The 25,167-nt window shown below is 43.7% G+C and overlaps 1 long non-coding RNA gene across 14 annotated transcripts in view; it reads left to right on the plus strand.

Annotated features, from left to right (window-relative positions):
- Positions 1 to 25,167, plus strand: part of LOC120369675 — a 43,060-nt gene that overhangs the window by 13,024 nt on the left and 4,869 nt on the right. For 7 of the 14 annotated variants that reach the window (XR_005583328.1, XR_005583325.1, XR_005583327.1 and 4 more), the window contains 2 exons: positions 4,117 to 4,224; positions 5,800 to 6,811. This is a non-coding gene — a long non-coding RNA (uncharacterized LOC120369675). Of the gene's footprint in view, positions 1 to 4,116; positions 4,265 to 5,726; positions 6,812 to 6,834; positions 8,800 to 25,167 lie in introns of those variants that run through there. The other 7 variants (XR_005583319.1, XR_005583321.1, XR_005583320.1 and 4 more) reach the window with 7 other exon arrangements.

The raw sequence follows: 25,167 nt of genomic DNA on the forward strand, positions 1-25,167 counted from the left end.
GCTTGGCTACACTTACAAGTTGCAGCGCTGGGAGTTACAGCGCTGGTCATGCAGCTGTGTAGGGCCAGCGCTGGAGTGTGGCCACACTGACAGCTACCAGCGCTGCAGTGTGGCCACACTTGCAGCACTTTCCAGCGCTGTATTGAGAGGTGCATTGTGGGCAGCTATCCCACAGAGCACCTCGTCCCATTTTGGCGCTGAGTATTGTGGGAAGGGGAAGGAAGTGTGCGGGTCATTCCGCTTCCTGTTTGCCAGCGCCCCGTGGTGCATCGCTTCACATCCCAGCATTCACTCTTTCCATCAGCGTTTGGCGCCATTGTGAGTGTCTTTCTGTTTTACTCTCTGTGTGAATCGTGATTTCTGTGGCAAATGGAGCCCGAGGTGCTGAGGACTGTGCTGATGAGTGTCGCCAGCACAACACGTTTGGCAGTCGAGCTATTCCTTCAGCTCCAAAGTGACAGTGAGGAGTCTGACGATGATATCGATATCGATTCTCCTGCCGCGTGTGACACCAAAGTGCTTGTGGCATTCACGGAAATGCTCAGCACCGTTGAACGCCGCTTTTGGGCTCGGGAAACAAGCACTGAGTGGTGGGATCACATCGTCATGGAAGTCTGGGATGACGAGCAGTGGCTGCAGAACTTTCGTATGAGAAAAGCCACTTTCATGGGACTGTGTGCTGAGCTCGCCCCCACTCTGCGGCGCAAGGACACAAGATTGAGAGCTGCCCTGACGGTGGAAAAGCGGGTGGCTATTGCAATCTGGAAGCTGGCAACTCCAGACAGCTACCGGTCGGTCGGGAACCAGTTTGGTGTGGGAAAGTCGACCGTGGGAATCGTTTTGATGCAAGTTTGCAAGGCAATTAATCGCATCCTGCTAAGAAAGACCGTGACTCTGGGGAGCGTGCAGGACATTGTGGATGGCTTTGCACAAATGGGTTTCCCTAACTGTGGAGGGGCGATAGATGGGACGCATATTCCTATTCTGCCCCCCCCCCCACCTGGCATCAGAGTACGTTAATCGTAAGGGGTATTTCTCTATGGTTCTCCAGGCGCTTGTGGATCACCGCGGGCGTTTCATTGACATTTACACAGGCTGGCCTGGAAAGGTGCATGATGCACGCATCTTTCGGAACAGTGGCCTGTTCAGGAAGATGCAGGCAGGGACTTTTTTCCCAGACAGGAAGATCACAGTAGGGGATGTCGAAATGCCCACTGTGATCCTTGGAGACCCCGCGTACCTGTTACTGCCTTGGCTCATGAAACCCTATACAGGGAAGCTTGACAGGAGCAAGGACCGGTTCAACTACAGGCTGAGCCGGTGCAGAATGACTGTGGAGTGTGCTTTTGGGCGTTTAAAAGCACGCTGGAGATGTTTGTATGGGAAGCTAGACTTGGGGGAAAGCAGCATCCCCGCGGTTATATGCGCTTGCTGTACCCTCCATAATATTTGTGAAGGGAAGGGTGAAACATTCAGTGAGGCATGGACCACCGAGGTTCAAGTCCTGGAGGCTGAATATGCACAGCCAGAGAGCAGGGCTAATAGAGAGGCCCAGCACAGGGCTACAAGGATTAGGGATGCCTTGAGGGAAGAATTTGAGGCTGAAAGCCAACAGTAATGTTTGCTGCCTTGCATGGGAGTGAATTGCACTGCTTACACTGTTATTCTATTATCCATAATAATAATATGATTTGCAGTGCCTCTTTCTTTACTGGGCTAAGGTATCTTTCACTATCTGCTATAATAAAGACTGTTTTCAAAGCCAAGAATTGTTTTATTGAAAAGAAAAAAACTTCCTTGACAGACAGACAGACAGACACACAACATTTCATGAACACAAGAGGGCAGGGGTGTGGGTTGGTGAACTGTACAGTCACAAGTTTGCATATGTCCTGTCTGGATTGCTGTTTAATGAATCCTGCACTTCAGGGTGCATATACTGCATGGTGATGGGGGTTGAATGCAGAGGGTAAGGGTGGTAGGTATCAGGGCTGGTTGGGGAACGTACAGGTGTTGGAGGCAGCTGGTGGTGGTAAGAACCTGGATGCTGGGGAAAGGCGGTTTGAGCTGACATTGGAGCACAAGGCAAAAAGCTTTGGGACGGGGGGGGGGCTGTGGGGCAGCACGGGACTGCTCTGCCTGCATGGCTACGATAGCCTGGAGAGAGTCCGCTTGGCGCGACAGGATCTCTAGCAGCTGGTTTGTGCTTTTCCTCTTTGCCACAGCGTTTCTACGCCAATGTCTCTGGCGGATCATGCTTTCCTTCTCTCTCCATTCTTTCAATTCTTTTCTCTCTGTAGCAGAGTGATGAAGAACAGTTTTCAGCATGTCCTCTTTGCTCTTTCGGGGATTTTTTCTCAAATTTTGAAGCCTCTGTGATGTTGAACATCTGGGCAGTCCAGTAGTCAAGGTCACTGTAGAAACACAGAAATGACAACATTTAACGCGGGCAGCATTGTATCCACTATCTCCAGACATGAATTGTTACACTGAGGGAGTTCTCACTTTAGCATTCTTTTCCCCACACGCATAACACAACAGAAGCCACGAAATGGTGAGTGAGAGGTGCTTACTTATATAGGGAGAAGTGGGGCTTGAGTGATAGAGGGGAGCTGGTTGCTTTGGGTAATCTGGAGTGCTAGAGGGGTTGAGTGAAGATGCAGATGCAGGGGTGATCTTATCTCCCTATCTCTTCACTAAAGAGTCTCCCAACATTTTTCACAGGACTTAATCCTGGAAGATGTTTCCCTACTGCGAGTCACTAGGGAACAGCGGGGGGCTCTTTTAGAGCAATGTGGATTCCGCCCGGGACCCTATGCGGCGTGCCTGTGTTCAGAAATGGTCCCCCCACCACTGGCAGCAGAGTGGCGCGGACGCGTCACCGTCACTGGGACAAGGGACACAGTGGCTCTGCCTATAAACCTGCGCAGGCATATTGCCCACGCTCTGGATGAAGCTTTTGCTGAGATAACTGAAGCAGATTACCGCGACGTGATAGACCACATCAACGGGCTATTCCACATCTAGAGGCTGGCATGCATGCAGCCATAACCCCCCTTCCTCTCCAGAAACATTTCCACCCAGAAAATAAAAGCCGCTTACCGGTAACCCGCTCCTCTGCTTGTCCTTCTGCAACTGCTGGCTGCTGCGATTGGGTACTTTCCTCCTGGCTTGAGAAGAGCTCCTGGCTGCATGCCTCCAGGGACTCTGCCGTGTCTTCCCCCATCCCAGGAGCTTCACTCGCGGTTTCCTCTCCCCCCCCCGCCGCCTCCTCCGCCTCCTCCTCCTGTCCCCCAGCCTGCTCAGAAGTGTCTATCGTTATCCTGGGATTGGCAGTGGGGTCACCCCCAAGTATCTCGTCCATCTCCCTGTAAAAACGGCAGGTCGTGGGAGCAGCTCCGGATCGTCGATTCCCCTCTCGGGCTTTGTAATAGGCACTCCGCAGCTCTTTAACTTTCACCCTGCATTGTAGTGCGTCCCGATCATGGCCCCGATCCAGCATGGCCCTTGATATCTGCTCAAAGATATCGTCATTCCTACGGCCGGAGCGCAGCTGTGCCTGAACTGATTCCTCACCCCAAACACTGATGAGGTCCTGCAATTCACCAGTGCTCCATGCTGGGGCTCGTTTGCCGCGTGGAGGCATGGTCACCTGTAACTGATTAACTGATTGCACTCCACACCTGGCTGCAGCAAACAGGAAGGAGATTTTTAAAATTCCCGGGGCATTTAAAGGGCGGGTCACCTGAGGCAAGAGCAGTAGAGTGCAAACTGATGAGCAGAGTGGCTGAACAGGAATTCTGGGATACCTCCTTATTCCCTGGAGGACAATTAAAGCGCTGGTGAGTGTCCACACCTGCTGAGCAGCGCTGGATCACCAGCGCTGCACTCCTTATACCCCTGCCGGGATGGGTTTTCAGCCAGCGCTGCAACCAGGGAGTTGCAGCACTGGTTGTGCCCTGCAAGTGTGGACGGGGTGTTGTTGCAGCGCTGGAAAGCCTCCACCAGCGCTGCAATTTGTAAGTGTAGCCAAGCCCTCAGGCAGGACTTGGGTAGAGAATTTACCCCTCAATGGACATCTCTCAAATAATAACAACTATCATCCCTCTTTTCTAGGGCAACCATCATGGTGCGATGATCTGCTAAGCCTGAAAATGAAGATTTATGCTGGAAAGCCTGGCAGACCCTAAAATGCAGCATTGCAAGTCGTGGGAATGTAATAATGTAAGCTCATTCCTAATAAAACCAACTTAACAGTTAGCTACACAAGGGAAAATGGGACTTTCTTTTCATGCCACCTGTTGTTTCAGCTTAATCAGTCTGGGGATACTGAGTACATTTTGCCATAGGCTTCATTTGGGCATTCAGAGCAAATAGCACAGAGATACAATGAGTGCCGTACAGAAATGCACTGAGTCAAAAAGGAAATATTCTACCACACTGATATAAAGTGAAACGAATTTATTTCAGTCACGCACCTTCACTAGCCATTTCCAGCTAACTACATTGGAAAGCAAGGAAGTGGATTTCTCCTTTCATGGCAATAGCTGGGGCTTATGGGTTACTTCACCTGGACAGTGTTAGATACAAATTTGTTCCTTCAGCAAAGCAAAGATTTTAGTTTTGTTCTGTAAAGCAAATTTAGAACTATATATTGTGTGAGAGCACTTACAAAATTATATTCTATTTTATAGGGGGGAAAAAGCAATATGCCAAAGGAGATTAAAAGATTTAACTAATTTTTAAATGAATGGAGCATTTTAAAGCAGCAATGATGCTACATAATCTAGACTGACCATTAAAAAATGTTATTGACATAGGCTAAAATTGTCCAACCTGGGTGACTAAAGAGAATCCTTCTAAGTCTATAGTTACACTTTAAAATAAAAGTGGCCTGGTTTTCAAAGGTGCTGAGTACCAGTCGTTCCCTATTGACTTGAACTGGATGTGCGGGTGCTCAGCAGAGCTCATAATCACACCACTTATATTTAGTGCATATGGATTTAGGAGGCCAGCTTTAAGGCCCAGGCTGGAAAATGTTAGCTTCAATGCATTGTCAAAGTTTACAACAAACAAATACTTTGAATTCTCTCTCATCTGAATACAGTATTTACCTCCTTTCCCTGCCATGTGTTGTGAGGGTTAATTCATTAAAGTTTGTAGAGTGTTTCCAGGAGGCAAAAGTAAGACTAACAATGATGCCAATAATAAACAAACCATAGCGCTTATATAGTTCTTTGCAGATTCAAAATATTGGACCAGCATTAATGAAGGTGTCCCTACAACACCACTGGGAAGTAGGAAAATGCTAACGCCCCTTCATACAGATGGGGAAACTGACACACAGGGTTGATGTGACTGGTCCAAGGCTGCACAGTGATAGAATCAGGATTAGAACGCCAGACTTCTAAAGGCTTGAACTCCAGCTCTGGGACCCCTTCTTTAGACCATCCATGCTGCCTTAAATATGTGCCTTCTAAGGGCTTGTCTATGCAGGAAGATAGCCTGGAATAGCTATTCCACACTAGCGCCCCTTGTGGATACTCTCATTCTGCACTAAGAGTGGGCTAACCTAAGCCACATAAACTGTGGATTAAAAGTGTCCACATGGAGAGTTATTGTGGAATAGCTATTGCACTCTTTCACAGCCTGGCTTATTTCACAATAGCTTCTCTATGTAGACACGCTCTAAATTATAAATATTACTATTATTTTATTATCTTGAGGTGCCCATTGGAAAACTGAGAGCTGATCCAATAGCTCATGGATCCATGTTTGGAAACGGTTGTTGTGTTCCAGGTGATAAAGAAGCAAATGGCCATGAAGCCTTCCAGTCTAAGCACCTGAGAGAAATCCAGAGCCAAGCATTTCCTCCAGGAAGTAAGCTAAAGGTCTTCATCTCTCTCACTGCCTGATTTGTAACCCAAACTCAGTGGTTGAGCATGATACTTAATGCGGGTTATTATTTATAAATTATTGAGGAGTGCAATATCTCTCCATTTACTGACTGTCATAACAAAGAGTTGGGAGATAAACCAAGTCATCATCTACCAAAAGAACACAGCATTTGGACAGTGCAAAGGCACTAAATAATTCAGCATCTATTTAAAAGTATAGTGTTTTATAATTTCAACAGAACCGCCTTGGTCTGGCTTCACATAACTCAGATGGGGCTTGCTTGCAGGTGAGCCCCTCTGTTCTGGAGAGAAAGGAGCAGGGAGTGGGTGGGAAGGCCAATCACACTGTCAGCATTTACTAGGATTTTAAACTTGCATGAGTTCGGTGAACCAAATGTAAAAGGAGCAGTAAGGCTGCTGGGTTTCCAGGAAGCCCTTCGATTTTTCTTCTTCATGTCTACAGCATGAGAGTTTTGTAAGTTTATATGTGTCTCCATTTACATATGTGTATAACATGCGTTGGGTACTAAAGTTAATGAAAGGGTTGCCTGAGTAAGGAATACCGTACTGGGCAGCAAGATTTGGGGGCCAGATCCTCAGCCTTTTTGTGTCATTCTGGCAGGGATCTGAGAATCTCAGGTTGTGGGTGGGGAGAGCATAGAAACAGCTCATCAATGTACTGTGTGTGTTATGGGTGCACCCACAGAGGCTGTTATTAGCTGGCTTAAGTTAGAGGAGTTCAAATGCTCTGGTAGCCCCTAAGTTCTGGGAACAGAAAAGGTGTTATGCAGCCACATTGAATCCTTTGCCAAGCACGGTGTGCCAGATTTAAGAATTGGGCCCTGTATGCTTAGACAAGAGGGAAAAATAAAGGATTTAGAGCCATTTTAGTGTGAGGTTATTGATATTGATATTGATATTGTATATGATATTACAGTGCTCAAGACATGTATCCATTTGATTTCACTGGTGATACTGGAGTCAGATGCTGTCCAGCTGTGACATGAGAGATGTCTGAGAAGTAACAGTAAAGCTGTGGCAGTTTTTCTGGAGGAGGGAGAAAAGACTGACTTACTCTGTGGAAGAACCTGGGCTTAGTAAAGATATAGATTCAGTACTGAAGAGTACAGAGCTCAGCAGGTTGAGAAGTTCTGTTCAGATACGTGCTGAAAAGTCTGATGCATACATGAAAAATAACTGTCCTATTCTGAACATCTCAGGACAAATCAATCTCTGGTATAACTGTCTTGTTACCCCAGGTATTAATTTGACCGTGTGGCCCTGTGGGACGAAGTCAACTGGCGTGGTCCAGCCATGGGTGTCTAATTGCAGTGTAGACATAGTCTCTGGGTCAAATCTGCAGAGTAGATCACAGTAGGAGCATCTGTAAAAATGCCCTCATATCTGTGGTGCTGGTAAAACTCTGCATTTGTCTGTGCAAATGAGCATTTGCACATACACAATGGATCTTTGCCTAAGTGCTTGTTTGCATGCCTAATTGCCCACTTTGCATGCACAAAAGTGGTGCTTTGCAGCACAGCAGGCGCATACACATGTTATAACTGCACCTGTTGGTCTTGATTTGAAAGTCCATACATACCTCCTGTACACTAGCCCCACTGCCAAGATGTGTACTGCAGGGCTCTGGATTGACAGGAGGCAGGATAGTCCTGTGTCTTGGTGAGGTGCTAGAAGCTGAGAATGGCCCAGCTTGAAACTATCTTTTGAGTCTCTCACATAAAACCACTTCCTTACAGCTTCCCATCATTTTACTGCAGTTAGTTTTAGCCGCCCTCACCATTGCTTCTTGATGTCACTTCTGAAGAGCTGGGGGAGTAAATCATGGGGCTGAGGGAAGATGGGAGAAAAAAGCTGGTACCAGCAGCACATGCTCAGGGTCAGGCTTTCAATAAAACATCTGTTCCCTGGGAGTCACCTGAAGCTATGATCCACATGAAAACACAAAAGGCAAGTGAAAACTGATAAGACACTAATATATTTGGGCTTCCCTGCGTTACATGTTCTAAAAAGAAAAGATAAGAAAGCGGATCGTAGATGTTCCTGCCTTTCAAATGCACAGAGAGCAGAGCCACAAGTAGAAGCTGCAGTATTTATGGGAGACAGAAGAACATCCCTTTCATCTCTGGCGTTTGAAATTTTCTTTCAGAGTTACCTGTGGGACAATGGTACACAGAGCTCGCCCGCATACACTGTATAATTCACACAACAGAAACTACATTAAAAGAATGTTGTGCTTAGAAATCAAACCCACTAGAACAAGCCAAGAAATGCTTTAGAGTGAAAGACCTAAGCAACTACTGGATGCACAGCAAAGGAACCTCCAAGTGAAAATCCCATTGTGCCTAGGCACTCATGATGGGATTCAGAATGACAAATTCCTGACATACTTTTGGGATGTCATCTGGCTTATATCTCCCTTGAACCCAGTATAGATACCCTATCCTCTTTGCTCCATGTAAACAGCATCCTCCTTTGTATGTGATATAGGCTCAGGGCTTGATTTTCAAATGTACTTGTACAGTTACTGTGATTGCACACACAATTGGGTATTTGTAAACATAAATGCTCATTTACTTGTCACACTGGCCATTTGCATTCATAAATATCCAGTTTGCATGTATAATCTAAATAAATGTGTGTGAAAATTAAGCACACAATTGTACATACGCAGGAACCTGATATTCATATGTGGTGTGAGGGAGTGAGACCCCCACTGAAATCAACGGAATTTCACCCATTTACAGTAAGTCTAAATTTGACACTCAATGTTCTTTCTGCTAGGGACAAAATTTCAAACCTGGCACACCCACAAAAATGCACATGCATCCACTGCCCTTCAGTGTAATGGGTACACTGGAAAAATGTGCATTGCACCCTCCACACTGCAAAAAACTTCACTCACATGGTTGTGCAAACTGAATTCTGCAGGTCCAAGCTGAGGATTTGCACAACTCTTTGCATATGTACATTGTTGCTGGAATAGATGCATGTGAATTTTTGCAGATGCTCATTTTCCACCCAAGTTCAAGAATTGGCTCTTAAGATTCTCTTATTCTGTGAAGCATCTTGCATTTCCTATTTCATAATATATTTTTTCAGAAATGTTTGCTGTGCCCAGGAAAGGTATCAGATTGATGGACCTGGAGACTGATATTGTCTATCCACAGAAGAGGTGCAGCCTCAGCAGTAGCAGTGTTGGTTTCCCCTGCACTCTACCCCATGTGCCTTAACCCTGAATTATAGGTACTAACCCTAGGGACAAGAGAATAGTTCAGTGTCTGTGCCATATTCAGTGTTTGGCCTCTTTGCTGAGATGACCAAGGCATTGTTATAACTACCATTTTATGGTGATGGATTTTTGTGAGATCGATGCCCATCCTAAGAGAACTGCATAAGGATAACTAAACTCAATTCATATAAACTTGGCTGAATTTGACCTGACAATCTGGATGAAAGACTGTGTCTCATCTCCAGTTCCCCTGGATAATGTCACAGTATAATAATTTAAATAAACTGTCAAGAGTTGTCCTGCATTGGCTGAGGGATTGGGGGAACAGACTATGGGTAAAATCCTGGGTACACTGGATTCAGTGGAGTTTTGCCATTGACTTCAAAGGGGCCAGGATTTCAGCCTACCAGGTCTTCTCCAGATGTAATTGCTGTGTTCTTTTGTTGAAGACTGCCGTGTTAAATATTCCTTCAGTAGCTCTGAGAACAAGGAAAAAAAATGTACAAGGTCTGAAGCAGAAGATGATATTTAAAGTTTGATATCTCAGCTGTTTCAAAATAGGTTTGTTTTTTCCCAAACGCCAAAAAGTTTAGTCCATAAACATTACTGCATCATGGAATAAGTGCCTGCAATTTCCCCCCCCTCCAAAAATAGAATAAAAATCCAACAACCCTCTTTTTAAGTAATACAGTAGGAACATATAAAAGCAACTGAAAAAAAACATAACTTCTGTTGCTTGGTTGGTTTTTATCCTCTACATTATCTAGCCATCTAGATGGTTATGGCTTAGCTGTAGGTAACTGGTGTTGGGGTATGGAGTTATATAGCACTGGGGCAGGAGTTCAAGTCCAGTTTAGTTCAGTTGGGGCTGAAAGCTGTTATGATGTGAAGGCTGTTCAGTTGCCAGCATGACAGGAATCTGCAGTCTGTCTGTCTCAAGCATTTCTATAGTGCCCACAAGCTTAGCTTCAGATCACTGAGGGGTCTCAGTCCAGTTTCTAGTCTGTCCTTCCTCTAAAGCAAAGGAAGGGTATATGGGGTACAGTGGAGGGGCAGAGAAGTCAAGGACCAAATGAGCTGTGGAAACTGTTCTTTTCCTGTTTCTGGTTAGGACTGAGGGCTGTTGATGGGAGAAGTTTGTACTGTTTTTTTTCCTGTGCAGTACCTGGTCTATGGTTAAATTATAGTATCTCTGTCACCAGGGCTCTCAAGCTTTCATGAGCAATAGATTGGTAAACCATACAAAATGCAAACAAGCTGCACACATGCTTGAGGCCAGATTTAGCAGGAAACACCCTAGACTGAATTTTTACACCTGAGTCCTAAAGCCCTGAAAATAGAAGAGTCTATTTGGGATGTCAGCACAGTCCCTTTTGCAATGGACTGGTGGGTGCTGGGAATCCAGGCAGGCACTGGAATGGGTGGCTGTTCATCAGGACTCTTTTCTTCTCACTGACCCGTCTCTTCCTGTTTGATCTCCCCCTCCCCGTTTTTTTCCCCTTTCCTATTTATTACCATGGCCCAGCCCTCCTTCTTACTCCTTCCCCCGCCTCTCCTTCATGAAGGGGCGGGGAGGGGGAAACAACATTAACACAAACACGAGAGATGTCCTCACTTGAATTCCCCCAGTATCAGGCATTTGTCATTGTTTGGCAAGCTTCAAAAGTGAGAGTGATGGCTAATGACGAGGCAACAGCAAATGTGGTCCCTGGTGGTCTGGATGACTTGTTTCTCCTCTGTCACACTGAGAGGGACTGGCAGTCAGCATCCAGAGACCAGCCCAAATGTAAGAGCCGTGCTAGGAGCTTTCTTCTGCTCTTTGTGTGTGCTTGCTTACTTGGATACATACTGAAATATCACAGGCAAAGGATGAAAATATATCAGGGTCAGCACTGTAAGCTGTTAGGCCATTGCAGCCAGGCAAAGGGGCAGGGTGAGAAACAGCTCTGCTTCCATGTATCATGATTGTGTGTCCCGTCCCCCCACACACCTAATGGGTGCCCAGGGGGACTGTCTTATTTCATTTTATTTGCTGTTCTTCTCTGGTTGAGTTTTCTTTCCTAGTTTTATCTACTGCTTAGAGACTAGGGTGATGGAGCCATTAGAAAAGTATAGATAGACAGACAAACAGTCAAGCCTCTCCTTCCCCTAGTACAAAGGGAGGCTGATACTATATGGGGTACAAGGGAGGTGACGTCTGGAGTCTCTGCTGGATGTAAGGGACGTGGCATCTTTGTCAGAGGCATTTTCTACATTAAGCACCAGGAAGACGTGTTTACGGGATACACAGGAAGGAGGTGGGGTCTATCTATATTGGCCACGGTGGAAGGTTGGAATCTCTGTTCATTTCAAGGAAGGTGATGATTTAGAGGAAAGATTCTTCCCTTTTGCAGACAACACAAAAGGAAAAGTTTCCCCCCAAAAGCTCACCTTTGAGCATCTAAGCTCCTAAAGAATTAAAGGACCGCTCTAACCCAGGGCCAGCATAAGGGGAGATGAGCTGTGAAAGTAAAACAGGGGGCACTTTTAGAGAGCTGTACATGAATGTCCCCATATCTTTATTGCTTTGGTGGGAAGAGTCCCAGATTCAGTCTCACCTAGGGCAGTGTTTGATCATAGCCTTTCACCATGCATGGTCATTCACACCTGCGCAAAGGGGCCGTATTACAGGTGTGGTGGGGAATACTGATTTGGTAACATTTGAAATCCACTTTGCACAGGTGTGAACGAGAGTAGATGGTTCAAGACAGTGGCAAATCAGTCTTGAGGGGGCCCTGCATTAAACAGCCATCTGGTACATGGAATAAGGTGCGGTAGCTCTTTATGGCAGAGAGGATGTGCATTTATTCCCTGCTTCCCCATGCAAATTGGGCATGTGAATCCCATACTGCCAGCTGGATCCACGTGGCAGATGGTTTGATGCCACGTGCACAGGCATTAACATGGAAAACACATTACTACCCACTTTGGTTCCTGATTAAATGGGCCATGAGCATCATTGCCCCAGGAATTAATGGAGGACCTGGATCACTGACATTGCATGTCGGTGCCATTCCCTGTCTCTCAAAGGCAGACCTGAAACTGAGCCAGAAAGGTGAGTTTATTCCAGTTTCACTGCAAAGTCTGGAGGATACAAATAAATGTTAGACAGATCAAGGTCACCGATCTTAAAAAAAAAAGAAAAAAAAGCCCATCTCCACTCATTGCTTTATCACATAACTGTCTTTAACCCCCTCCCTGTCTCCATCTGACTTCTCTTTCTGTCTCTTAAAACTAGAGATGATGATTAATTATCTTTGTTCAGTGCCGACAGTGCACTCAGTTCTGTGGAAGACATAAAAGAAGGCACAAGCGTACGCCACGAAGTCCACTTGGGATTACACTATTGCTATCGCTTTTACCGGGAAGGCATTCAGATACTACGGGGATAGGCAGCAATATAAAACTTTAATATATAGTCAGAGTCTAAATAACAATCCCCATCCTGCAAAATTCAGATCTGCCCATGAACTTCCCGTCAGTACAGGAGTGTTCAGAGCTAAGATTTGGATTCAAGCTCATTGCTTCTTGATTCTTGGCATCAGAGGCCTTACCCTGGCAATTTATCCTGTCTGATTGTGCCTACATTCTCCTATTACCTTTAACTCCTGACCTGTATGATTGTTTGCCCTTACTTCAGGCATGTGGGTTATGGTGATGTTGGACAGCCACTCCCACCCTGTGTTATTGGGCAATTGTAAATGTTCACCTCTGATGTACAGTGTCTGTAGGGCAGTGTGGGGTGAGGAGGAAGCTGGCACTGCTGCTGTTTCTCCTTTAACTATTCTGTAGGCAAGTAGATGTCTTTGGTCTCCAGAGCCACCAGTCTGGTACCTCTCACCAGCACTAAACCCACTAAAAATAATCCCCCAAACTGCTTGTTATGCATCTGTATCGGAGAAAAGAGAGCAGGAACTGCCGTACTCTTGGGTAAATGATATGCCTTTTAAAACCCAATTAAATTTTAGAGACAGAGCATTTCTGATCTCTTAAGGAAACAAGTGCACTTTTTTTCTTTTACTATTTATTTAGGACATTTTAACAGGTTTACAAATCCTTGCCATGTCAATATCAGAAACAAAACAATCACTGTAACAGTAAGCTTTTGTTTAAAGAGACATTATGTAGTAATACAGTTACCAGCTCTCTCTATTAACAGGATTTAACCATACTGCAGAATGAGTATTATTACAACACTCATGGCATTGTCTGTAGTGATTTTATTTAATTTAGTGAAATCTCTGATTACACATATTTAACAGACCAGGCACATCTATCAGATGTTAATATTCCCCCCAAATTGGACAGAGTATTTTTGCAGGCAGATGTACTTTGTCTGAATATTGAATAAATGGTAACCAAATATCTAAGTAACTATTTGTCCTCAGTCTATTTTGCTGGGTTCATAATTGGTGCTTTACATTTTCCATAACAACAACCTCCTGTATTTTTTGAACCATTCCTTTAGAGTTGGATTATTTTTATTTTTCCAGTGAGAGGCTATCAGTAGCCTTGCAGCTATTAGCAGATGAAAGATTCATTCTTCATTTCTTTTTGTGTGACCATTTTTGCTAGGAAGCCATAGGAGGGTTTTTCTCTTATTGTGCTACAACTGAGATTGCTGGTCTTCTTTTGCAGATGAGATCCATTCCTCTGGGGGTAATTTGTCTATCCAAATCCTTTTCCCAGCATGTCACATATGGACTTCTTTTATGGTTAGAAAGTTGTCTGCAAAGATTGCTACAACTTAGTTATAATGTTTTTGTATAATGTAGCTCACGAAAGCTCATGCTGAAATAAATTTGTTAGTCTCTAAGGCGCCACAAGTACTCCTGTTCTTTTTGCGGATACAGACTAACACGGCTGCTACTCTGAAACCTGTATAAAAATAAACTTTTCTAGAAAGTTAAAAAATGTAATTCCATAACTTAAAAGAATTGATATCATGGGAGAGTGGGCCAGCTGAAGTTAGTTTTGATCTCTAAATATGTTTAAAAAGTTTCTTTATTGAATAGCTGGGCAACCACTTGTATTCCATGGCTTTCCCAATCTTTAGAAGCTCTCTGGTTTGTGATTTGGGTTAAGATATGGATTATTTGCAATGGGTGTCATTGGGAAGGAGAAAGAACATATCTCTAGTTCTATCCTAGACCCAGAGAGTAGCCTATGCTAAAGGATGTGTATAAATTTCTGGAGGGCATGATGTTTTTATGAATGGATGGTAGCCTAGCAAACTTTACACTGCCACAATTTTCTTGTTGATTTAAAGACCCAGAGTTTGGCTGGGTTAGAGCACCCCAGTTCACTGGTCTTTTGAGCTAGCTGGCTTGATAATACCATAGAATATTTGGAACAGCTAATACACCCTGTTTAATGGGTCTGTACAAAGCATGTGCATTCACTCTTGGTCTTTTTTTATTCCTTGTAAATTCTAACAACATCCTCTGTATTCCTGCCGTGGTTTTATCTGGGGTGATTACAGAAAGATTTTGAAACAAGAAAGATATCATTGGCAAAATTTTCATTTTGACTGTGGCTGTTCTTCCCAACCAAACTATTGTACACTTCCCCCACCACTCTAGATCTTTTTTCATTTGCAGAAATAGTGGTTTGACATTTAAATCACAGAGCTCTCCTAGGTTTGAGATTTGAATTTCCACATACCTTACGTGATTTGTTGCCTATTTGTACTCAAATGTTTTCTGGAGGAATGACTTCTATGAGTCTGGCAAATTTATAGCAAGCATTTCAGATTTGGTATTACTGACTTTAAATCCAGAGGCTTTCCCAAAGACATGGATTTCTTTAGATATTAATTTTAAGGAAATATTTGGTTTAGATAAAAATAATATCACATCATCTGCATATATAGCTATTTTCTATTGTGTTCCTGCAAGTTTCATTCCTGTGATAGTCATTGTTCTGTATCCTGTGTACAAAAGGCTCCATGGCCAATGCAAAAAGTAAAGGCAATAACGGACAGTCTATAAAGCCTAGTCCTTCTGCATAATTCCAGTAGGGGAGATTTAACTCCATTAACTTGCACAGCTACTTTTGGGCTAGTATAGAAAACACTTATCTGTTTAAGGACCTGGGGTCCAATGTGCATATGGGATAGGACTTAGAATTGAGTGGAACTTTCTGTTTCATCAAAAGCTTTCTTTGCATCAAATGATGATAAAATAAATGGATCTTTTTTCTGATCTGGCATTGTGGATGATTCCAGGTACTCTGAATATTATTTGACACTTTTCTCTCCTTAATGAATCTATTTTGATCTGGATTTATATACACTCAGAGCACAGACTGCAATCAGCTAGCTAGCTAGCAGCCATGGCTACACTTGCAAATTTGAAAACACACCCTCTCCAGCGCTGCAAATTGCGGTGCTGCAAAGCGTCAGTGTGGTCAAAGCCCCAGCGCTGGGAGCGCAGCTCCCAGCGCTGTACGTTATTCCCCACAGGGAGGTGGAGTACGGACAGCGCTGGGAGAGCTCTCTCCCAGCGCTGGCGCTTTGACTACACTTAGCGCTTCAAAGCGCTGCCGCGGCAGCACTTTGAAGTGCAAGTGTAGCCTCAGCCAATGATCCAGCAGTGATATGGGCCTATAAGAACTTCACAAGTAAGGTCTTTTCCAACTTTGTTTATAGGCTGTGGAAGTTCTTCCCCTAACAGCATTGAAAGTAGTTCTCAAGGGACTCACTAATGCTTCCTTAAATACCTTGTAAAATGCAGTTGGAAAGCCATCAGGTCCTGGAGTTTTACCACTTTTCATACTTGCTATTGCCTCTAAGATTTTCTTCTTCTGTTATTTTACCTAAAGTATCTTTATCAGTTTTGTTTATTTTTGACAAGCCTGCTACTTTCAGATATTTCTGAATAATTTCAGAACTTGGAGTATCTGAGGTATAGAGATTTTTACAATAAGTAGTTGATTGTTTTAATTGTTGGAATAATATGTTGCGTTTGAATCCTTTTAAGCTTTCAAGCTAATAGCTTATCACTTCTATTTCCTTTTTGATAAAACATCTGCCCTGTATACCAAAGGTCTTTTTCAGTGGCATCTGTTATCAACATATTAAAATTTCCCCTTATATTAGTTAATGGTTGATATACTTTTTTTTAACTTGTGTTTTTATGAATGTCTTATAACCTTTTTATCTCTTGTTCTAGTTTTATTTTTTCTTGAGCTCTCTTTCTTCAGTTGAGAGGCTCTGATTTTCAACTGCCCCCTAAAAATTACTTTACCTGCCTCCCAGAGAAGATGACTTTTTAATCTTTATAATTTATTTGAAAATATTGAACAATGTCCTCTTTAATTGCTGCAACCCAATCGCTGTCTTACAGAAGCAAGCAGGTCATTTTCCAAAAAAAGTGGTCTTAGGGACCCATCCAGGCTAACAAATATTACTTCCAATGGTACATGATCTGACCATGTAATGGTGCCAATTTCTGCAGACTTTGTCTGTTTCATTAAGAATTTAGCAGTGCTGGAATAAAGAATTTGGTGGCCCTGTGCACTAGGGAAATCAGGGGGGCACAGCTTGTTCAAATTTGACCCAGTTGTCTTCTCCACCTCTCCCCTGTCATGACAAAGAGGTGGTCAGGCCAAGCCTGAATGGTGCTGTGATCCCTGTGCACCAGGTCACAATGCCACTCGCTCAGATTTGGCTGTCCTCAGTCATCACAGAGGGGTGGTTGGGCCAAAACTGAGGGACACTGAACCTCTGTCATAATGCCACACATCTAAATCTGATGGTCAGAGGCCTCCCTCAGATGGGGGCCCTATGCAAATTCACAGTGCGCACATTGGTTAATCTAGGCATGGGATTTAAAGATTAACATTAAATCTTTTTGAGTATATAACCGACGAGGGTGTGAATAAAACATGTAATCTCTTTCCTCGTGGGTACAATTCTCTTCAACAGTCCGAGAGCTTGAACTTTAAAGATGTTACTTTAAGAGGAAGAGCCATTGATCTTACTTTAAGAGGAAGAGAATAATTACTTAGTTTATTGAAAAACTTGAAATTATTGTGATTCTTTAGCTGTGTGATTACATGAACCCTTGTGTGGACAATGTCTCTCTTGTTTCTAATTACAGCTTGTTTCTAATTACAGCTGTATGCCTGAATATGGTTTGGTTTCTATTTCTTGTAATAATTTCCTCACTGCTTCCCAGTTTCCTCCCCTCTCCTGCCTTCCCCTTAGTTTGAATCCAAAAATAAAATACCAAAATAACATAAATCAGTCCCCAGATTATTGTGATTTGCTGAAATCTAAACCCCCACGTGCCTCATGAACACTTGGACTGCTTCTCTTGCAGTCCAAAGGAGAGACATTTTCCACCAATGGGAGCTTAATTCTCGCCCTTCGGGCTAGATTACCACCTGATCCTTTGAGTTACATGAAGGGAATTTACACTGACCCCATAAAGGCTCCTCCCCATCCCCTCTCTGTTTTCTTCCAATCTCCTCCATCTCTGGGACCACTCCTACCCACTCCCCCCTTATTGTCCTTTATTTTCCCTGTCACCCTCTTGTGCCTGTGCCCTGTGTTGGCTGGTTAAATAAATAGTCTTCACACCTTCTTCAGTGCTTCACCCTCTGTCTTTATTTACAGCGCAACAGTGCAACCCCACTTTGTTCCCCCCAACAGTTATCCACATTTATCCCCAGGGTGTGCTGGCCCATGAGGCTCCCTTCTTTAGGTGGGGAGACAGCGATATAGCCATCCTGTCTCCTCCCAGGCTGGCCTGCTGACTGAGCTTTCCTCAGGGCTTTTATAGCCCTCCTTTACTCAGCCCAGCTGCTGGCATTTAACTCAAGTCATTGCTGTGGGTCAGCCCTCATTAAGGCCTGCAGCTGGGCCCTCTGCTGGCTGCCCGAGCCCTGGCACTTAGTCTCCTTACCAAAAAGCAGGGCTTAGCCAGCATTTTAGCAGGACATTCAAGGGGTTTACCCCCTGCTGCCCTGCCACAGTCCCTAATTTTGGAAATATAGAACACAGCTATCACAAAGTTATAATAATCCCAATTAAAACAAACATCGCACTGTTTTCTTTCTTTTTCTAACATGAAGATAGTTACTGCACAACTTTTCATTCTTGATGACTCCCAGGAAGTCCCTTCTGGATAATCTTTATATTACTTCTCAGGTGTCTGAGTCGTTTGGTTCAGCTTCACTTCTGCTATTGTCAGTATGGTCTCAAGAGTCTTTTGTCTTATCCTATCCTCCTTTTCTTGGGAACCACCATTTGCCAGGATTTTTCCAGCATTTTATCCTTGGTTTTTACCTCTGGAGTATCCTCTTGTATGGCTGAGGTTGGGAGTTCTGTCCCAAGCAACTGGAGTATATATTTTGTCTTGTTTAAAATCTCTTAATACATAATACTTATTTTGGAACTAAATGAGAGTTTAAATAGGAATCCCCATCTGTAAAGGATATCTCCCCTCCTGAGTGCTTCAGTAATTTCCCTCATATATTTTCTTTTTTTAAGGCTAGGTCAGTGAGGTCATGGAAAAATTGTAGCCTGTTGCCTTTGATGTGAGCTCTGAATGCTCTCTGGCTTTTTTCATAATTAAATCTTTCTGCTGATAATGATGAAATTTCACAATTAGATCTCTGGGTCTACTATTGTTAGGGACAGATGGGGGGAGCTCCATCAAATGTGCTCTCTCTACTTTCACCTCTTCCAGACAGCTCAGATTTAACAGCTCTGCAATTAAAGTTTTTACATACCAGATTGGTTTTCCTTCTTCAGTGTTTTCAGGCAGTCCCTTAATTCTGATGTTGTTCCTTCTTGCTTTTTCCCCCCTGTATCATCCAATTTAGGTTGCATCTCTGTCTTTCCCTCTTTCTGTGCCATGGAGCTCTGCAGGTTTATCTCCATCTCTCTCCTTAGTCTAACCCTAACCCTAACACAGACTCGCTCTTCCAAGTCAGTAACTTCCTTCTTTACTGCCAGAAACTTGGTCTTTAGATCGGCTTTCAGGGCCTTAAACTCAGAGATCAACTCCCAGACGTCCACCGTGGTAGCCATTTGATTTCCTTCAGTCCTGGCATTTCTACCTGATTTGGCTGCCACGTGTCCATTATGAGTCTGAGAGCTCTCTCTACGTTAAGAGCTGGAAACACTTCTCTTAGAGAGCTATTCTTTTAAATGTCCAGCTCTTATTGGATAATCCATCTTCTGCAACCCTGTTTGTTTGTTTGTTGAGGGGGGAGTTTAGTATGTTTTGGGGGTCAATAGAGGCAAATAACTCTGCCATCCTCTCAGAGCTCATGCTTCATGCAGCTATTTTAGTCTAGCCCCCCTGGTCCTCCAACAAATACATGTTATATAACATTCCATGGAAGATTCCCACCCTCCAACTACTCCATGGAATATAAGTTTATAAAACAAAAAAACTGAATTAAATATTAACAATAAAAATACCCCCAAGCCCATATGGTCCCAACGTACACTGATATCAGAAGGGGAATTCAAAGCCAGTGCTGAGACTCTGTACTTAAGTCACCATTTTAGTGCTGGGGCATTTTCCCTTTGGGCAGCAGGCCTGATTCTTGTTCTCAGTTATACTGGTGTAAATCCTGAGCGGCACCACTGAAGTCAGTGGAGCTGCACTGGCACAAAAGCAGGCTTGGCAGAATTCATTATTTATTTTTTATAATTTAAATGGATAATATCAGTGTTTATTTTTAAGCATTTATTCTCGATATTTGTCTAGATATTTGTCTCCTGTTCTTTTTGTCTATTTAAATGTTCACAGTTGTCGGAGATTATGGTATGTGGGACTCAGACAATAATTATTTAACAACGGTAGATGGTGAGATCCAAACAGTTAAAGCTTTATAATGGTTATAAACACAAATTGTCAGCATCACATGTCAAAACATATGAAGTAAATATCCTTAAATGAAACTAATACATTCTCAAGCAACATTTTACATACTGTGCCTATCTGTAAATTTCAGTTGCTATCGATGGAAATATTTTTTCGTCAGTTTGTGCGTGTACGGTGAAATCGACATTTACCAACATTTACTGATTTAAAAATTGAATCCTTCCAAGTTTACATAAAAGCATTGTTGGACCAGAACCAAGTCCAGCACTTTCATTCTCTGCCTTTTCTAAGCAAGTGGGGAATTGAACGCAGGTCTCTCTGGTAAAGAAAGCTAGTACCCTAACCACTGGACTATCTGTGACAATCCTGCAATGTCCTGGACAAACCCTGTAGGATGAAGTTAAACCTTATTCAACTAATTTTACATATTTTGCGAGTCCATTGTACTGAAAATGCAAATGTTTATTTACTATTGTGGGATTGTATGGAATTTCTTTTGGAGGAAGGACACAATGAATGCAATCTCTAGACGATATTAGGGACTTCAAAGGACTACTGGGGACACATACGTGTGAAGTGGATTTCCTAGCCAATATTTGGAGAGTGAGGGAAATGTAAATGTCCACCTTGAATCCATGCATTTGAAGCTGCACTTTGAGCAGAGACCCACTGTGTTGGCTGATTCCTTATACAAAGAACCAGACTGGATAAATGAGTGATTCACAGAGTCATGAGTGGTTCTTGGTCTGAGCAAAGAGTGTGGTGATCTTGAAACCACATGGCAACCCCATGTTGGGTTTTGAAGGTCTGCTCCTGCCAGAGCCCATAGCAGAGTTGGCGTGATCTCTGGGAAGCTTATTACCCTGCATGCAGGTTCTTTTTATTGTTTTTAATATGCTTCTCTGTAGTGCTTTTGCCTTAAGTATAAAATGTGCTTGCTTAGAAAGAGCTGTGATGTTCCTTATAACTGACACAATTACACAGTGCACCATCTCTAAGGAGAGAAGCAAAGCAGACCTGCTTAGGCAGCCTGTCTTTGCTGGGAAATAACACAGTGATGGCAGGGAACCGTTCAGCCTGAAAACACCCCATCGGAATAGAGAGCGACGTGAGTCTCCACCCAAGAGAGGCAACAGCTAGGGAGCTGGAAACCTGAGAGCGGGTGCCCTTGCTGGGCCACGGAGGGGAGATACAGGTGCAGTTGCTCTGAACTGTGACATCATCCTGCCTCCCTCTGATGCCTTGGTCACCCTCCCTAAAGTGATGTCTAAGGCTACCATCCTCTCTTCCTTCACATCCCTAACCCTAACTCAAGATCACCTTGCTGGGATGGCTGGGATGGCTACAAGAAATCAGCCAGGGCTTTATGGCCAGCCAACTTAACCCCTCAATAGTTGGGGAAAGGTTATTATTAATTTTATTGTGGTTCCTGTGGTATTCAGGGATGACTCAGTACTTAAGGGGCTTGTCAGAGATCTGCTTTATTCGGCATCCAATTCCAACTGCTGTGCATAACAACAAGAGCTTCACAGCGCCCTGCCCTTACTCTCGGTCTGGGAGGCTGAGCCCTTAAAGGCACAGTTCCCAGTACTACAGCGCCAGCTGAGACCAGGGTCCCACTGGACTACACTCTGTGCAAATGCACAGTAAGAGGCAGTCCCTGCCTTGAAGAGCTTGCAATCTAAACAGATAAAGGGTAGGAGTGTAAAACAGAAACACCCAGAGGTGCAATGATTTGCCCAGCGTCACACAGCAAGTCTGTGGCAGAACGGGGAAAAGAATCCAAGTGTCCTGATCACTGAATCAACTTATTTATTTATGTCATTACAAAAGTAAATGGAATGAATCTGTGTCTACTACAAGTGTCCATATTTTGGTATTGCCCTCTCCCCCGCCCTATGTCAGTCATCATATTAGTGGCCCAGTCTTGCAATGAGATCCGTGGAGGTGGAATCCTGCACGGCCCCACTGACTTCAATGGGAGTCTCCAAGGGTTCTGCCCACCAGTGCTCATGGAAATATTGTGACTTTGGATGGTAAGTTCTTTAGGGGGAGAAGCCATGTTGACTTCTGTATTTGTACAGCATCTAGCACAACTGGGACTGGTCTTGACTGCGGCCTGTGAATGCCGATGTAATGTGAATATTGACTCAGAATAATTTAAATTAGGGATTTACCATTTTATTTTACCAAATGTCAAACCCGCTCAAACACAGTGGGTTCAAAAGTTCAACCTGAATTCAAACATCCTTGGGTTCTGCATTGTACTTAGGAGGAACTGTAAGAAATGCAGCAGAGAGGGAAAGGGAAAGAAATAATCTTGTGACAATTGGGGATTAAAACCGGATGAGGGAATGAAGATCAAATACACACAGTGTGAAACAGGAGCTGAGACATACTTATGAAAGAATAAATATAGCCTCTGTACTAGATATACAGGGTAACCACTTGTGCCAACCCAGGTTTTGGGGGCTGATTCTACTTCTAACACATTGCTGAAGCCTCCCTCTAACTAGAGAAATGTAGGGAAAGAAATATTCATCCATGAAAAACAAATGTGGCTTTAAATGATCATGGCAATGAAAGGTTCACAAACTCAGTTTTGCACATCTCCAAATTTGCTGGGAAAACAAAGCCACAAACCTCACTAGGTTTACCCATCCCTAAGGTAAGCATCAGGGGGGAAGATTGAACTGAATTTTGCAGAAGTCTGAAATCCTGTCTTGGGGAAGTAAGTTGTGCTGGCTTTGCAGCAATATGTACAGACATGCACACACACAAACTAACTTTGTAACAAAGTGATGCAGGCTGCAGGAGCTGTGTCAGTGAATGGAAGCAATCCTGACACGGCAGCTCTGTGAAAGGTGCTAATTATACTGATCTGGGTACTATGTTGTGCGGTCCTTTGCTCAGAGGAAGGATGTGATGCAGGCATAAGGAACGGCACTACAGAGGAAATGGGAGAGCAGAAGCACCTAGACACATCAATAATTCATAAAATGCCAGCAGCAACAAAGGGAAAGAGGGACCAGAACTAGGAGAACAGAATACCATAAAGCTTTTTAATGGTCTTGTTCTATTAATGTCAGATTGTGACCGTTTTTCAAGTAGGTGGAAGTTTTCCAAAACTCCCACAGAATTCAGCGACAATAGCTAAATAATGCTCAATTTAGCTAAGGCATTTGGTCTCAGAAGCAGAGTATTATCAGTGTTACTGGGTGTTTGATGCTATTTAAAGGTGCTTGTAATTTTTCAGGAGGTTTTAAAGGAAGGCCTGGAATGGTCTGCATACCATAATTCTTGTAAAGGAACTGCTGTATAATAATAATAATATTGTAGAATCATACTGAAAAGGCTTCTGGTATCTTATATTAATGTATTATTAGTTTATTGATTGTCCACATGTTTCCTTTGCCTATATCCAATCCACACTCCATCCGTCTCTGTTAAGGATTAGCCAACTATCACATATCTGTCATCTGTGAGCATCCCGCTCCCACCAGGGCTTTGATCCAATTGCTAGTCCTGGTGCAGTGCACAACAGGGTTTGCAAGGCTGAGTGGAGGCATCATACGGCCAGAAGCAAGGTCAACCCGAGGCATAGTCCTCTACGCTGAGCAGGAGTGTCAAGCTCCTTGTACATCTGCTCCCTTCTTTCCACCAATTTCAGGATAAGGGGTAGGTGAGTCTGAGCAGATATGGGTTTAAGTGAGATCCCAGCATTTAACGAGGTGCTTAGCTGCACGCTCACCTCTTTGGCTTTAGTCCTGCTATCAGGCAGCAGTAGCTGGGTGGCCTTACAGCTCCACTCACAGTGGGGCAGGATCAGGTCCCCTGCTTGCCCTGTCCTTGCTTACCACTTTTTATGTTAACTCATGAACACTCCACACCTGCTCTCTGCAGGATCAAATCCCTAATGCTTCTTCTTCTCCTAGTTAGAAGATCACAATGTACATGGGCAGAACTCAACTTCTTTGGAGTTGGACTGGGGCTAAATCTGACCCACAGTATTTACAGAGTGTATTAGATCATCTGCCTTGTCCCTCTGCCACTGCAGGATCATCCCACACCCATTTATTTGTCCACTAATGACTTAAGTGCTGGAGCTTCCACCACTTCCTCTGGGAAATGATTCGAGAGTCTCATAGACCATGCTGTTAGGAAGCTTTTCCTGATACTCAACCTAAAGTTTCCTTTGCTTAATTTCATCTCCTACTCATAGTTGACACCTTCATACCCTCATAATTGTAGCTAATAGTTGGCTCATACCTCCTCTTTTTGCTTGCCCTCTTCGGTATTTACACCCTTCATATTTTTGGATTGACCCTGCAAAAAATGACTTGGGGACAAATCCTGTTTGCCTTATTTGTGTGTGCAATTCCCATTGACTTGAGTGGGACCAGTTATGTACATAAAGCAAGTAGGGTTTGGCTTTGAGTGTTGAGTGGAGAGGTATAGTATATGGGAGCCAATGGAGAGGACACCAACACCATATGATACACCTACTCCTTTCCTGGGGAGCTGCTCCATGAAAGCTCAATGCCCACATGTCTGCCAAGTCACACAGAAATGTGTACGGGAACTCGCGCACTTATCTGGATGTCTCTGCTCTTCTCAACATCTCAACCAAGTTAATCAGTAAGTGGCTCCTTGGATGACTATATTGGCCTTTTTGCACTCAGATGAATAAAATAAGAGGGCTAGATATTTAACAGCCAATTATGGTACAGGTTCTGGCCTCAGTGTTTGTAGGTATGTAGCTATGGATTTCATTCAGCAGGCATCCCTTTCAAAACAAGGGACTGTTTCATTACTGCAGCATGGCGATCCAAGAAAATGCTATCCCACCAGGTGATCCATGCTGGCATTGTACAAGGAACTGAAAAGTTCTAAAAGCAGGCTGGTACTGTTTTTTTGTATAAATGATCTATGAAATTTTTAAGGGCACATTAGGTGGTTTGTGCTCCAGTTCTGAGGTGGAGCCAAAGAGGAGACAGGAAAGAAGAAAAGGGTGTCCTGATTCTATGCTTCTGCAGGCTAGGAGTAAAGCCCATTGATTTAAATGGGAGTGATCCATATCCAAAGGTAAAGAGCACACTGCCTTCTCCTCAGCTTAACAGAGAGGGAGAGTGCCCCC

This window comes from Mauremys reevesii, linkage group 8 (genome assembly GCF_016161935.1).
Source record: "Mauremys reevesii isolate NIE-2019 linkage group 8, ASM1616193v1, whole genome shotgun sequence".
Classification (NCBI taxonomy): domain Eukaryota; kingdom Metazoa; phylum Chordata; order Testudines; family Geoemydidae; genus Mauremys; species Mauremys reevesii.